We start from the raw sequence: 12,063 nt of genomic DNA, 5'->3' as shown, positions 1-12,063 counted from the left end.
AATTTGTTACTCTAGAAGATTAATTGGAGGTGGGTTTAACTCGAATTATGAGTTAAGGTTGAAAAATAGCTTGGAATCGATAATTAGGGTATGGTTCTTTGTTAATGAAGGTTTGAGAATTGAATTACGTTTTAGTTGGGAACTGCTAGTGATGGAGTATGAAGACTGGTGTTATTTTAGAGATGGGTTCTCGTGAATTAGAGTAATTATTGAAGATGAGTTGTGCTAGCAGTGAAGATTGATTCGATTGAAGAATTAAGGTTTCTGCATCAATCGAGTGGAAGTTACCAGCTCATAGAAAACTAGTATTGGGTATAAGTGATTTGAGATAGAGATGGTGATAAAGATGATCCTAGTTTAGATGATTAGGGTATAACTGGTCTGATTGTAAATGTTTGAATAAATGAGAATGTTTTTGAAGGAAGGAGCAAAATTATAAGTTGTAGTTGTGATGATGTAGTTGCAGGGGGTATGGATGGCTGGTGGGTGGTTGTTGTCTTAAGAAGAATTGGTGAATGAAGTCGAATAATAAGAGGAGTTGTTTTCAATTGCAGGAATGGATTTAATTGAGGTAATTGTTCTTCTTTGTTAACTTAGTATAGTTTATTGATTTTCATTACACTACGAAAATAACCATATTTAGCCACCACAAGAGTCCGTGGCTACAAATCTAAAATCTGTGGTAAAAGGTAAATATCCACGACTGCTCAGCCGTAACAAATAGTCCACTGGCTAATAGTTTTTGCCACGATACTAGCCACGATTTTTCCGCATGTGATCGTGGGTAATTAAGAGATTAGATTCACACGTATGTATAAATTAACCACGGAAATATACCAGTCGTGGATATTGGTTCAATTATTGGATGTTATATACTGCTTTGACAAAAGGCTATTCCAGTTTTAAGACTCTTGGTACTTAATAGTTCCAAATGGAGATGAAAAACAGATTTATTTACACTACAAGAACCTTAAACAACATCATTCACTCATTCATTCAAGCAAGTATTACAAGGTCATAATTGATTACATTAAATATCGTAAAGAAAAGCTAAATGAAAATAATTTCCAGTCTAATGTTGAATTTCACCGAAAAATTTAATTTAACATTAGAAACAAAATTAAGATGGGTAAACCAGAGGGATGACGTAACATTCCTTCACTTCCGCTGTCAATCAACAAGTATCTTCTGACACATAATTCACCCCAAATGCCACTTAGAGAAGCCTGAAGCATAAAATACATACAGTTACATGTCAATGTAAACTCAGAACGACATAAACATAAATAAATCGTATCTCTTAACCACTGCCAAGAAACATGCGGCAGACTGATATACACACGAAGTTCACCACATAGACCATCAAGTATAAAGTTCTATGAAAATGGTTTAATTGGATAAATAACAGCTACAAAGATATGTTCGACTATTGCGATGACACTCTAGGAAACAAATAACCATAGAATATAAAATAAGAGCAAGTAAGAGAGTTTGCCTTGAGAAGAATGCTAAAATCCTGAACCAAGAATCCAAATCTATTACTGCATCATCCAAAAAACTTGAGTTAGCACCACTGCAGACATAAATAGTACACATTCGATATTCAAAAATATTTAACATCGAAGCTTATGTTATGCCCAACAATTTTACTAGAACAACTCAATCATATGGCGGTTCTACGTAATCATTCGTACAAACTTCACAAGAATTACGGTCAATTACCTATTAATATGAGCCTTGGGTTAAAATCTTGCCGGCAGTGAAACCAAGGGTTTTAGCAGATGAAGAAAATGTATGTCCAAATGTAGGCCTTTCCTATAAATACTTATATGGATACTCAACTTAAATGGCTTGTTTCTCAACAAGTTTCCACAGTCTCCCTCTGATTCAGGTTTCAGAATCAAAGCAGAGCCATATGATTTATTTATACAAAAACATTGTTTATTAGTTTTACATAGATCTTGGAAATCATTGCTACAGGCTACGGTACTTAAAACTAAACAGATTCAGCCAGACAATTTATTAGCTACAAAGAAATCAAGCATATTAGAACCTAATATATTACCACATTACTCTTTTTCCAGTTAATTAATAGATTATTATCCCTAGAACTTTACACACAGAAAAGAGGATATACAAACACAGATCATCAAAAGATTAGTACCTGAAAAGTAACACCGGAATTGAAGCTCCAATTTGGGTATGTGACGCTTTAGGCAGCCACAGGTCCAGATTAAACAAGAGCTTTTTTATGTGATACATACTCATTTTCATCAAATTCACATCCTGCAACTCTTAGGAAGACCTCTTTCTGTGTTGTAACAGAGATTGCTAAATTTAATCCCACAACTACTACTAAATATACGTATTTGATTGGTTCAAACTATGCATTAAAAATTACCAATAACACAGAGGTGTTTTCTTTAAGTTCAGGTCCTCCAATACTTGTATATGTGCTTAAGATGTATTAAACAATAGTTAAGTGTAAACTAAACATGGATCCATAAAATAAATAATGAGTATTATGCACTTTGCATCCACAAAGTCAGCGACAACATACCGTAATAGTTTGAGAAAGCACATCCCGCATCAGATGACACTGAAAAGATAACTAATTGATTTAATAGTAGTGAGGTGACATGAAACTTAAGAAAACCAAATACACTATTGACAAGAAACTCATTAGACGTAGAGTTTTACGCTTCCTTCAATAAAATCCTGGGTGCCATTGTTTACGACTTTACACCCAGTAACTTTTGCAGAATTTAGACAAAGTATATGATTATTATTACTTCCCCAATGGTTGAGTACCTTTTTAGCATTGATTGCATGTTCATTGATAGTCACGGAGACTGCCACGTTGATAAGTTAACCGCACCAAATTTTAGTAGACCCTTCCAATTGCATGAATACATATATATATCTAAGTTATATGAAAATGGAAAGATAGAAAAATTACCACCAAAGAAAGAACTCCATCCTTTACAACTTCGAAGAGATCACTAGTCAAAGGATCCAAAGGGAGGGATAGCTTTAGATATAAATCTTCTCCGAGGTAACTGTTGATATGAGCAACATAAGATGACTTTTCATATTCATTAAGTGTATACAATGTTGTCCTCATAGCAGCCTAGAGAAAGGTAGATGAGTCATTTGCAACATTTACACCGGCTCTAGTACTTAGTAAGGGTTGCACTTTCAAATGCACCTAATGAATGAAGATTAATCGATTTTAATTCCATTTCCTAAAAAGAAAACTCAAACAAAAAGGAAAAACGGAATAATTCCTTCGCAACAAACCTCGATCGACATACCTACGAATATTAGATCAGAATCCCCAAATCTCAATTGCTCCCTAATGTACTACTTATACCATATTAATATCTAACTGTAAATCAAAGATAAAGCTTATATGACTACAACCTAAGCAAATCAATTGAATAGACATTTAAAGATAATCAGTATAAAATCAAAATCCCAAAAAGTAGATTCTTCTGAAAAGTAATAATTCGGTGATTAATTCAATAAAATCACTAGGAATTTCAATCCCTTAGAGAGACTTCAAAATCAAATCTTGATTCAAATTCCCATTCAAACAAAAAAGAGCTTCACCTTTTGATAGACACATTTTTGTGTCTAATTTGTCCTCAATGTTCTGTATTGTTAGTACTCGATTTCGTACTTATTATGGTGTTTTATGTTTTTGTAAATGTTTTTGGAAAAATAAGCTCTTGCCGCGAAATTGGCTCGAAAAGTGGTGTTTTACACCACCGAAATGTGTTAAAGGCACCCCAGAAATGCGCTGAAGGAATCCCAGAAAATTACTATTTACGCCCAAAAATACTATTTGCATCCCAGGGCAAGTGCTAAAGGGACACCCGTACAGGATTAAGGGGAGGACATCTTCTTCCCAAAATTCAAAAATGAAAATTGGCGGGAAAATAGTCACAGTTGCTGGAAGAATTTTCGATCGAATTTCGGACGTGATTTAGTGAGATTGAATCCCTGAAACTTAGTGGGTAGACGTGATATGTCATAACAAAGCTGGTATGGGTGTTTGTTCCGATCGAATTTGACTGGATAACTCGCAAGAAGAAAACAGGGCAAGCCACGTATGGGAAAGATACTCGGGATTTTTGTGCCATGTTGAGGAGATTTCGTGAGGATATTGCATGTATAACTGATAATGGTATTAGGTAGAAACGTGCTGGAGCAATTCCGTGTACAACAAGCACATGAGAGAGTGAATTCAGGGAAGAAAATATCCGAAGAATATTTTTTCTTCAAGCCGAGTTATGGAGAATTTGATGAAGTTATGACGAGATATTTAGGTGTTGAAAGGCTATATAAGTGGCTGAGGATTAGTACGAAGGAGGAGGATAGTTTGGGAGAGTTTTAGAGCACCAGAAAGTCGAAAAAAATCAAGTTACAGAGCTGCCATTTTTTTGCTGCTGCTGAAGAACACGAAGAACATAAGACACACACCCTTGTGTCGTTTGTGCTACAGTGATTGCGACTGTTACAGATCTGTCTTAAAAGCTACAGTTTCAGCGACTGTCGCAGGACAGTCTTATTTGATACAGTGACAGCGACAGTCAACATATATCGTTCTCTGTAACTTTAATTATTTTCACACTTTTATCATTTGTAAACCCATCTTTGAGCATAAATGAAATCAACTTTTGAACGTGTTTCCAACATGATGAGAGGCTAATTTCTCCCACAACCAAAGAAATGAGGAATCTATTTACGCATGAATAATTGGTAATCATTTATTTCCTCTAATTTATAATTTATAATTCACTCAATCACTGCTTTTGCAGAGTTTTTAATTGTTTGCAAAAATTTTCTTCATTAGTTGTGATTCAATTAGATAGGTTATGCTTTGTTTAGATAATCTATGCTTAGGGATACAATTCATTTTTGAGAATTTTCCAGATTATTTGTGAATTAAGAAATAAGAGTCTTAAAAGATAATTAGAGTTTTGGATTGTTTACCATAATTTATTCATGTGTAATAGTGAAATCAGTTTCTTGGTTGTTTTCTAATATCTTGAAGTCAATTTTTTAATAAGTTTTTTTTGTTTTTAAATTTTTATTAAGTCTGAAATTCATTGCCTTCACAAGTCTTAAAACAACCCTTTTATCACTATCTACAACAACTTTGAAAACACATCACCTTTCTTCAATAAGATTCTCACCAACGATCACTAGTTTCGACGCCAATAAATCTTATAATGTGTCCTTTCCCAGCTCCCTTCTCATGAAAAGAAACTACTAACAAAAAACAAAATCACAAAGCCGTTAACATAATTGAAAAGAACAACAACTAAAAAAAAGGAATTCAGGTTTTCATGGGCATGAGATTTTAAACTTCTGAGTTCAATTTGAGTGAATTGATTTTGATGTCATGGATCTGAAACCACTATACCTACATATCCAGTACCCATTTAGACATCTAGAGATCTTGTTTTTGTTCAGAGTACTGAATTGAAATGAACGAAACTCATAATACCTAATTCAAGTTCCAAACCAAACTAACATAGCCTAATTTTCAATTGGAAAAGGCAGACTAGATTGTCGTACCATTCTGATCTAGCGTGTGCTCCATCAAGAGGCAAGCGGTATCCGAGAAATCTTCATGCAACAAGAGCTTCAGAAGTGATTTCATCTGAAAATCTCAAACATCTCGATCTAACCAATGTCTCCAGCACCTGGATACCTATACAGAATCACTTTCTATCATTTTAAACAAACTATCGATTCAACACAATCAAACATCATAATCTTATTTGGAAGAAATCTAACTTGTTAATTGAAATTACCAAGTACATGAAACTATTTATGCGGTATGTAATTCCTCCATGCTGATCGGACCCCCAACATTCATTCTCTGACTATCCATATAATCGACCATTTTGTGATTGACGACTCTATGTTAAGGTCAGTTATTTGATTGGTGAAATGTAATGGTATTTAGGGACTAAAAGGATTTAGGGTTTAGAGTGAAGATTGGAATTTAGGTGGAACAAGGTGGGAATGATCTTCTGGTTGTGTTAGGAGAACAATCGAGTAAAGAAAAAAGCACAGGATTTTAGGGTTTCATCTTCCACGGGAAAGGAAGACGACTACAGGTTTAGTTTATTTTTTTGACTGGTGGTGTGGGTTCGACGGTAATGGAGCTGCGAGTACAAGGGAAAGCGGGTAGGTGTGTGTATCTTTTAGAACGTGACCCAAATTTTTATTCAGCGGGAATTTTTAATTTTTGGCGCCCATAGAATGGGCAGTTTCTTCATCAATTAGCTATGGCTACGATAAGATTGACGTAGCAAAAGCCCACCAGTTGTTACAACAAACTAAATCGTGACTAGAAGCCATTATCACGTTCATACATATGATACATGGGTCTACATGTGTGCCGGTGGCAAATATTGTACATGCCGTGGCAAATGAATGACATGTTGCCACACCCAAAACTTAGCCGTGGCAATATGTCATTAATAGCCACGACAGACATGAACCGTGGCAAGAAGCTCGTGGCTAAAAGTCAACATTTTTGTAGTGTTACTGAGTTAATGAGTTTGTTAATTGAACTGAGAATTAAGATGGATGTGTGTGGAATGAACCTGAGGTTTTGAGAATAACTTGTAGTGGTACTTTGACTGCTTTTGTGTTGCTATTAATGTGATTGAGCTACCAAGTCGGATTGAACTGAGTGGAATTAGATAATGGAACTGAATTGTAGTTGAGTTTGAGATGAGTCTCAACTTAGGTTGAATGACATGAAGTTTTTATTTAGAGATGTAATTGCAGACAATTGTACTGTCATGTTTGAATGATTGATGAACTGAAATTGCAAAGATGTGAAGTTAGAAGTAGTGTTGGTGCTGAGATGGAGATGCAAGGATGGTTCTGTTCAATGAATGGGATTGAAGTTGTAGGTGGTGCAGGTTTGCTCAAGTTCAGGGTTTAGAGTCGCAATTGTTTGAGTTGACTTGGCTGTGACTGAAAGTAAAGTTAAAGGAATGTTGTTGCAGCTGTGAAGAATTGTATTATAGTTACTAGTGCAGGCAGTGTGTTTATAGAATGAGGAATTGATTAGTTGCAAATGAAGGTTGAATTGATATTGCAGTTGAAGTAAGTGGCATTGTAATGCGAAGAATGGTGATTGTAGAGTTGTAAATAATGATTGCTGTGAAAGCTTGGAATTGCTGAACTACAGGTAGGCTATAGTTTTGTTTGTAATTGAATTATTGAATTCTATTTCGATGAATGAAATGTATAAAGATTATATGAACTTTTATTCTTGAGACTGATGTTATTTTTGAATGATGTTGTAGTAATGACGTTCAAACTCTCGGACTTGTGAAGATTAAATTTAAAGATTTAATAAAATTATATACAAAAATATTAACAAAGTGGACGAGAGGTAACCAAGACACTAGATTCCACTATGACGCAAAATTGAATGATACATATTTCAAAACTCTAATTATCTTTCGAGACTCTTATTTCTTAATTCACAAATAATCAGGAAAATTCTCAAAAATTAATTGTGTCTCCTAAGCATAGATTATCTAAACAAAGCATAACCTATCTAATTGAATCACAACTAATGAAGAATTTTTTTGCAAACAATTAAAAACTCTGCAAAAGCAGTGATTGAGTGAATTATAAATTATAAATTAGAGAAAATAAATAATTACAAATTATTCATGCATAAATAGCTTCCTCATTGCCTTGGTTGTGAGAGAATTAGACGCTCATCATGTTGGAAAACCTCTCAAAGAATTTCATCGATGCTCAAAAATGGTTTACAAATGATGAGAATATGAGAAATACAATAAAACCGGGTTTGTAACAGTTATAAGTGTTACAAACCATCTGTTACAGGAAACGACAGACAGAAAATGCTGTAAACACTATGCTGCGGCCCTCGCCTCTGTGTCGCTGACTTTGTTGAAAAACGACTGTCTCGGGGAGTCTGTTCTTCGCGTTCTTCAACACCAGCAGCAGCAGAAAACAGCAACAGGAAGCTTGCTGTTCGTCTTGATTTCTCACTCCTCATCCCTTCTAAAGCCTCCCAAACTCTCGACCCCCTTCTATGATACCTTGTGAACATATTTATACGTGATTGCGACATTGAATCTCCTCCATTAATTCCAAATAATCTTCATTTACTCGGGTTATTTTCTTTTCATTTTTATCACTGATATTGATTTTCACGCGTTCTGAAGCTTCCATATTGCCATATTTAACTTCTTCACACTCCAAATAATGGTTAGGTTCTTCCAAACACGAGCAGCACACGTCTAACTCGATGTAATCCCGTGAATATCTTCTTCCGTGTACGTGTTGCCCTGTTTTCTTCTCACGGATTTTTCAGCCAAATTCGATCGAAACAAACACCCATACCAGCTTTGTTATGACATATCACGTCTACCCACTAAGTTTCAGCCCTTTAGTCTACCCAGAACTCCTTCAAGAATCGATCGAAAACTCTGCCATTGTTGCTGCCATTTTTCCCGCCTTTTTTTTTCATTTTTGAATTTTGGGAAGAAGATGTCCTCCCCCTAATCCTGTACGGATGTCCCTTTAGCACTTTTCCTGGGGTGCAAATAGTATTTTTGGGCGTAAATAGTATTTTTTTTGGGATTCCTTCAGCGCATTTCTGGGGTGCCTTTAACACATTTCGTGGATGCCTTTAGTACTTCACCATGGGGTGTAAAACACCACTTTTCGAGCCAATTTCGCCGCAAGAGCTTATTTTCCAAAAACATCTACAAAAACATAAAACACCATAATAAGTACGAAATCAAGTACTAACAATACAAAACATTGAGGAAAAATTAGTCACAAAAATGTGTCTATCAGAGACTTAAGCCTATTAGTCATCCCAGTCAGTTTAGCTGACTTAACTCTTAGTCTGGCTCAGTCAATCTGACTGAGTCGAGTTGACCTTGTTAACCTGAGTTGAATCGGTATGACTCAGTAACCAGATCAGTAGACCGTTGACTTTGACCTTTGACTGGACTTGACCTTGGATTGACGTTGACTGTTAGCTTGACCCTTTGACTGTCAGTTTGAATGTTACTGACTGTTAGTTGACTCATATGGACTGAACTTAGAGTAATGGGCTTGTTTAGTGGACTTGGACTTAGGTTTAGTTTTCCTATTTTGATGTATTAGACCCTTATGGTCAGAATTTAGCTTTTGGTTTTTTCTACAAAGTTGTAGATATTCATAAGCCTTAGCTAACAAACTATAGAACCAATCTAATTGAATTAGTAATTCTTAAATATGCTAAACATAGATAATAAAATATATAGAATCATAAGTGGGCTTAGAACCATTAGATAAACTTGTATGATTCTTGTGTGAGCCAGTTTGGCTAGATTCTTAAAGTGCTTGTGTGATTAACAGTTAGTCTATTTAACAACGATCGATTCAAAGGATGAGCGCCAGTTGATCGTGGATCTCGAGTTAGGCGTGGCTTGTCATGAAAGAGGCGGGAATTTACATTTAACTCTTTTGTAATTATTGTTGTTTTCTTTACAAAAGTTGATGTTTAACAAATTCATGCATTGTTTTATTTTAAATTCCAAAAATTATGTTATTTCTTTTAATCTTTCATTGCTTGGAAAGGAACTGTAATGCTTTGATTTCTTCATGAATTGTTCGGGAAATAAGAATTTCCATTTGATTGTTTGGAAATGAGAATTTCCATCTGTGGTATATAGGATACTGCTCCTTCATTTATACCTACTTACTTTTATTGCAATACTAGGTGCGACACGAGTCACCATATAGCTATCTAGGTGCGGAACGACTAAACGAGTCACCATATTATATATTGTATGGAAGGAGTTAGTTCCATATACATGATTGTTTACTTCTGTGAATTGGTTGTGTTTTAGTGTTAGGGAAAAACATGAATTGTTTCCAAATCATTTCAATGATTACTTGAAAGTTAAATGTTATTTCTACTGGGCACCCCTTTTAGGGATGATGTGCTCACCCATTCCCACTTTTAGTTTCAGAGACAGATCATAGTTGCGCAGCGAAAGCTTCGAGGAGTTTAGTTCGTTAGTCGGTTAACTTCTTATGTTTATTATGTTGTATATTTTATTTTTAAACCAAATGACTATTACATATGTATCATTTGAAAGGAGTACTTGTATATATATATTTCAGAGCGGGGCTAGCCTTTGGGTTAAGTTTTGTAGCAGATTTCTTAATTGAATGTTTAAGTTTATGATTTAGATTCTTAGTGCCTCTTTATTTAGTTAATCACTTGGATTAGTCAGCTGCTAGCTTTGGGGGCGCTACATATGCTAACAAGCAAGCTGCAGCTCCTAATCCATATGCGAGACTAAATGGATTTCAATAACAACCTCAGAATGAGGAATCCAAGTTTTAAGCAGTCATCTCCATAATCAAACAGGGAAATCTAGAAACCAATCAATTCATACAAAAATCCAAACAAAATCAGCTGAGAACTGATAATGCTATTAGAGATTTACGTATGCGAATGGGGAAACTGGCTATAACGGTGGGTAAGTTGGAGGCACAAGCATCAACGAAGTTGCCATCTCAATCGTTAGTAAATCCAAGAGAGCACGTCAATGCAGTAACATTAAGAACTGGAAAGCAAGTAGCGGAATCTAATCTAGATACAGGAGCAGTACACGTACCTAGTAACGGAATTGAGAAGGAAGTAGAAGCGGAAACCGTACCTAAGTAAAATCCAAACTCAAGTGGCCAACCTAAGAACACAGTTCCCACTTTTACCATACCACCTCCTTTCCCTAGTCGTTTTGACAAATCCAAGAAAGAAGCTCAAGACAAGGAGATCATGGATATTTTCAGCAAGATACACATCAACATTCCATTTATTGAGTCCATCAGAACCGTACCCAGGTATGCCAAGGTTTTGAAGATTTTGTTTACAAGGAAGGATAGGTTGATTTCTAAAGAAATCACTCAAGTGGGAGAAAGTGCTACAACTATGTTACTTAAGAAGATGCCTACATAGTGTGAAGATCCTGGCGGTTTCACGGTACCGGTTACTATTGGTAACCGACGATTTGAGCGTGCTTTGCTTGATTTGGGAGCATCCATAAGTGTTATGTCAGCTCATGTTTATGATTATTTGAATCTTGGACCTTTGAAAGAAGCAAAGATTACTATTCAATTGGATAACAAGTCCAATATATATCCTAAGGGAGTCGTGGAGGACGTGTTAATTCAAGTCAATCAGTTAATCTTTCTGGTTAATTTCTACATTGTGGATATGCACAATGCTTATAATTGTTCATCTACTTCGTTACTTCTTGGGTGACCGTTCATGAAGACTGCAAAGACGAAGATTGATGTTGATAGTGGTGCACTCACTATGAAGTTCGATAAGGAGATCATACGGTTCAATATTTTTGAAACCATGCGCTATCCTAGTGATGTTCACTAAGCTTTCTCTATTGATGTTATTGGTTCGTTAGCACAACAAATGTTTGATTTGAACGCTGAAGATGAACTTGGAGTTGTGCTACGCAACATCATTGATTTGGACGTTCACGGGCAGCCGAACCTGGACGTTGACTTAGACAAAGAGCTAGTGGAGATGTGTGGTGCTTTAACAACATTACAATAAGCTAAACGGGGTAATATTTCTTATATTTTTTTTACCCATAACTAATGAGGTTCCGTTACCTTCTATTTTGCAGGCACTGAAACTTGAATTGAAGCCGCTTCCAGACCACCTAAAGTACGCGTACTTGGGTGATAAAGAAGAACTTCCGGTGATTAATTATTGCAAAGAACCTCACCCCAATACAAGAATAACGTCTCCTTAGGGTTGTTGAAGAGCACAACACGGCTATTGGTTGGACAATTGTTAATATCAAAGGAATTAGTACTTCCATGTGCATGCATAGAATCCTAATGGAAGATAATTTCAAGCCAGTACGTGATGCTCAGCGTAGGCTTAACCCCCCAATGATGGAGGTCGTGAAGAAAGAGATCCTCAAATTGCTAAGTGTGGGGGTAATTTACCCAATTTCTAAT

Source organism: Papaver somniferum, chromosome 9 (genome assembly GCF_003573695.1).
Source record: "Papaver somniferum cultivar HN1 chromosome 9, ASM357369v1, whole genome shotgun sequence".
NCBI lineage: Eukaryota > Viridiplantae > Streptophyta > Magnoliopsida > Ranunculales > Papaveraceae > Papaver > Papaver somniferum.
The sequence above is the reverse complement of the archived record's forward strand: the minus strand, read 5'-3'. Positions refer to the sequence as shown.